Raw genomic sequence first — 5,617 nt, forward strand, 5'->3', positions numbered from 1 at the left:
CATGTGTGGATGTCATTAAAATATCTGTTTGGACTGTTGCAAAATTTGTGGTTGTTAAGGCCCTGCTGGGCGTACAGTGTTTTGTCGTGTGGGTGTGCAGTATTGCTATAACCCTAACTCTGTGGCTTGCATGAGTCTTGTATTGGGCAACTTATTCTATTCCTCCCTCCGATGCTCCATGTTAAATTCCACTCTGTTTCATTAAAGTAGTAGTATTAAATAGCAGAAATATGTAGGGCTGGGCACCAAACCTTCGGGCTAAGAACTCAGTCATGACTTCAGGACAGAGCCAAAGCTTTGGCAGCACACATTTTGAGCTTTGAGCCATCAGCACCACACCAATAATGTGTTGGTTATGCCAACCTCTCCCACTGCACAGCAATTCAAATGAATTGTGCTCCTGGCAGCAACTTTCTCAACCATATTAGGTGCAAAATAATGATGCAATTTGCAGTAAATTGCCTGCTGGAAACCTTAGTAAATCGTGTTTGTATGAGTCATTTAAATACTCACCTCTCCAAATTTTGGTTCTGAAAAGGAAACTTCAACATATAGGAATGCAAAAAGGCCAGTTGCAAATAGTACTGTGCAAAACACTTGAGCCACCCCTCATTTCTTTATATTTTATTCAGAATGTAGGAAAAAAGTGCACTAATTTATTACATGAACAGATGCAAAAATACATGGAAATGCAGTATACGAGGCAAAAAAAAACAGAGTTTGTACAATTCTAACAAGCTTGAAAGTTGATATTTGGTGTGGCCACCTTCATTCTTCAGCACAGCCTGAACTCTCTGAGGCAGTTTTCTTGTCATTTCTTTAAGTAGTCTTCAGGAATAGTTTTCCAGGCTTCTTGAAGGACGTTCAGAGCTCTTCTGTGGATGTTGGCTGCCTTTTGTTCTGTTCTCTGTCGAGATAATCCCACAATGCTTCAATAATGTAAAACAAAAAAGGAAGATTGATTATTATGATGCCAATCCATGACTGATAGTGTGCCTTCTATGTTTTGGCAGTGTGTTTGGGATCATTGTTGTTGAAAAATGAAGCCGTTGTCTTTAAGACGTCCTACAGACAGTGGATTAAAAGGTGATGATACTTTTCTGCGTTCATAGATTTTCATAAGATCTCCAACACCATTGACTGAAAGGCAGCCCCAAAACCAAGACAGAGCCTCCACCGTGCTTTACAGATGGCTGTAGACACTCTAGCTGTGTCCACACAGGAAGCTTATCACACATCTAGGGGAGACCAACCAACAAGGGGAGAGAGAGGGTACTGGTAGTGAAGAAACTACCAGTGCTCTCTCATTGGAAGTTGCTTCACAAGCTTGCCTCAAAGTTGAGAAAAGTTTATCGAGGGGCCTGCCCACTTCTTCACCAGCAGGCTTTTTGCCCATAGTCACCTGAAGTCACCAAATGTCACTGCCTTCCCATAGTTTCTGGTCACGCCTACACTTCTAGTTGCTTCCTGTGCTGACACAGCTTCACGGTAGCACCTCTCTCTTGACCTTTTACTTCACCTCTCAGTTGCCTCCACTGTCCTCCAGATGCATTTTAGGAGTTGAGACATCCTATGGCACACTAAGAATAGAATAGAATAGAATAGAATAGAATAGAATAGAATAGAATAGACCTTTATTGTCATTATACATACAATGAAATTAATCATTATACAACAAATTACATAACAACGTTCTGTCACAATATAACGAAATTAGGTTTGGAACAACCATCCAGAGAAGAACAGACAAGAATAACATAGGGGAGATGGGTGTCCGCAGCCGCTGCCGTTTTTCACTGGCGCCAGAAAAAGGAAACAACACACATCATCATGGGGTAGTTAGGTTAAAAAAAAGTCATTCAGTACGGTGCTCAAGATGAGCACCATACCAAAAAAAAACCCTTAGCAAAGCATATTTGCACATTTAAAGCCAGGATAGCAATATGGTGGGGAAGGAGGGGGGGCAGGAGGGGATGCAGACGGAGATGAGAGGGTCAGGGCATTGTGGAGCCAGATGCCAGCTCCTAGCCAAAACAGTTCGCTGATAGTGGTGGAAGTTCATCAGCGGCCGTGGTACACCAGATCCAGCTTCACAAATCAAAGAGAGGGCTGAGGGGAAGAGCGGCCATCACACATTGTCCTGGAGAGATATGATTACCAGCTCAAGGCCGGCTGGGGAGCCGAATTCCTGATAATGCAGATGTTGTTTTGGAACAGGCTGCTTGTTTTTTTCCAACAGCCTTCAGTCTCACTAAGAGTAGATCTCTATATCACAGGGAAGAGGATGGAGGAGACTAAGAGTAAAAAATAAATGAAATGAGAAAAGCCTGGAATCTTCACAAAGGTTCTGATTGGGAAACAAACCATGGGTGGGTAATCAGGCAATCAGGAAAGGAGGATAAGGAACAAGGAGGATCTAAAACCACCGTGAGACATGAGAAAACTGCACTGCTCACTATGGATCCTGGTTGAAAATAATTTTAAAATAAAAACAAATTTAAGGAATTCATTCATTCATCCACTCATTGGAAATGTTCAGTTTTTCTTTTTATATTTACACAAAACAAAAAAGAATAACTGATTATCATGATTCCATTCCATGATTGATAAAGTTCCTAGTGTGTTTTTCTATCCAGGCATACTTTTACTACATTGGCAGTGTTTTTGCAATCACTGCCATGCTGAAAAATGAAGCTGCTGCCAATCAGATGATTTCCAGATGGTATTTCATGGTGGATCAAAATCTGATGGTACTTTTCTGCCTTTATAATTCCATCAATTCTGACAAAATCGCCAACACCACTTGTGTTAAAATGTATGCAGTAACACTAATAAGTTACAAGAAAAATTAATATTCAAATAAAATAAAGACCCAAACATTTTAAGTATAGTAACAAAGTGTTTGTACCTCCGGGCACACCTCAGCCTTTTCCCCACGTTTCTTCCACTGAGAGTATTTCTGGTGACACTTCAGTGATGGAGCAACTGAAGGGCCAGATGCATCTCTCAGGTCCTGAGTCAGCTCTTTGCTGGATTCTTTCCTATTTATTAAGCATGTGACTTTCAGATACTGTTCATCTGCTGTAGATAGTTTTTGTAGGCATGCCACTTCTTCTTTTGTAAATCCAACACTAAAAGAATATTTTGCGCTGGCACAGACCATTAGTAAATCTCACCCTAAATCTTGCTTAAAACCCAGCAGTTACCTGTCTGGAAAAATATTAGATTTAAATGTTACTGTAGCCCTTAAATGTTGTTTTTAAATGTGCCATTTATTTGACCTTTTATTCAAATGTACTTATTACCATATGTGTGATGCATGATTTTTATAGTAAGTGTTAATGATTATTTAATGTTTCTTGAAGTATTTTATGCTTCATTATACCATTTAAACTCTCCTCTGGCTTTTTTGTCATCTTCCTCCTATTGTTATTCATTTTATAAAGACTTACATAAATTCAAACAATACCGAGCACAAGGGGAAAGAAGAAGTCACTAAAAAAATTAGTTCAGCAGTGAAGTACTAAACTTCCCGTGCCAGTGCAGGATGTATGTTTGTCTTTTTATAATTTAAACTGATGAAATAAATCCAGACAAACTACTTTATTTTTTTAACTACACCAGTTATGAAAGTGGAAATGATTCAGAGTAGACATTAGACAATAAACATACATACACACTTCCCTCAGGAGGATTACAGCTGGCAGCTTACCAACTGTAGCCTAGTATACATGGCCCAATGGTAAATCTTTACACTGAAAGCCTCTTGTTCATGCAGACCTCAAAATAAATCACACATCTGTAAAACCTTCCCTAATTATTATTCTCTATTTTTTTCAGCCATAAAAGAGAAAAAAAAAAAGACTATACCTACTTTACTGACCTGCTGCTTTGACCTCTTTGTTTTTAGATGAAAATACACCTTTCAAGCTGAGCTGAAGCCACTTCGCAGGTCAGTCTCTATGTGACCAGAAGTGGACCATCAGCCCAATAAACAGCTTCAGGAAAAGTGCGAAATACGGAGAGCCTGAGTTCAGGACTGGACCATTTTTGAATTGTATCACCATATATTCAGTGATAATAGAAAAGGCTCATGGCAATATAGATGCTGATGTTTGTTGGTGTTATTGTTACTCTAAACCAGGGATGTTGAGCTACTTTCACTGAAGGTTGCACTGAAAAATGATAACATTAGTATGCAATTTATTTCCATGCTTTAATTACATCTCATGTACATATTGATCAACACAAAGCTCTCAGCTTGATCTGTAAATCACAATGATTTATTTCACAATCCCAAGTATGACAGTTACTTTTAGTATGGGAAATTTATGGCATTCCCTCCAGCATCACCTTTCCTTTATTTGTGTCATTATGTGTTCGTCTTCAGCCATACAAGCCTAGAGACCAGATGCCGACCAGCTGGTAACCTCAGGTTGTGAGGGGAAAATGCCCATTTCCTGGAGATGTGGTGTACCCTTCCCCTCACCCTGAAAAGGATAAGTGGAAGAAAATGGATGGATGCTGGCAGTCGCTAGAATGAAATTGCTAGCAAACAGGTATGTAGCAGGTTGCTGCAGTCCCCTGTAATTTGCATGGAAAATGCTGAGTTGCCTGTCACCACTCCCTGACTAAATGGCAAGTATTAGCCAGAGGTGAGAAGCAGCAAAGTACAAATACTTGAGTATTTATTTATCTGACAACTTTTTATTTTTATACCCTACAATTTTCTGCAATTTTAAGCAACTATCCCCATCTATTCCTTAACACATTTGAGGAAAGGCTTTAATTTACATCAGCCTAAAACAGTGTGTCTGCTAGCTAAAGGTCCAGCTGCTGTATTTCCCAGAGTGAGAGAAGTTAACTCAGAGATGGAGAAAGGTGTAAGAAAGAGGACAGGAGAGGAAGAAGAGAGGATATATTTAAAGATAGAGGCTGCTCAGTGACATTCACTAAACTGTATTTAAAGCTTTTAAGCTTTTAATTTAAAGCTTATATGTAATGTCTTCATTTTTATTCCGATATCAGATCTGTATATGATGTGACTTTTTTTTTTATATTGCAAAACATCCTGCAAAACAAACTGAGGAATACTAAATGTGTGTTTTAAAGGTTGCATGAAAAAATGTGACAGTTTAGTGCAGGATAAACAGATCAGTTTCTCTTTGGCATCGACGCCTGTTCCACATAAACTTTAACATTGGCCACAGCTCAAGAACAATGTGACTGAGAAAGTTTGAATTCACACCATAGATGCAGCTACTAAAAATCTCAGCAACCTTGACCTAAAGGTAAAGGTCAAAGGTCAAGTTTTCTAAAAATCTTGTGAATTGTCCTTTTTGTTTCATTTGTCAGATTGGTTTTGGTTAGTTTAGGTTGAGTTTGGTTCTTTTTGAATAGTTAGGTTTTTTGTTACTTTGGTACTTTGTGTCACAAGCTAGTGTACTCCTAGTCCCTGGCCCCAAACTAGGTATATGGGGAGGGTTGCATCAGGAAGGGTATCCAGCATAAAATCTTGACCAAATCAGACATACTGAGCATAAAAGAATGAGATTTCCGTACGAGATGGGCTGTGTCCTGGGTTAACGACTGCCTCCGGTGCTGTTGGCCAACAAGG

This window comes from Archocentrus centrarchus, chromosome 9, assembly GCF_007364275.1.
Source record: "Archocentrus centrarchus isolate MPI-CPG fArcCen1 chromosome 9, fArcCen1, whole genome shotgun sequence".
NCBI lineage: Eukaryota > Metazoa > Chordata > Actinopteri > Cichliformes > Cichlidae > Archocentrus > Archocentrus centrarchus.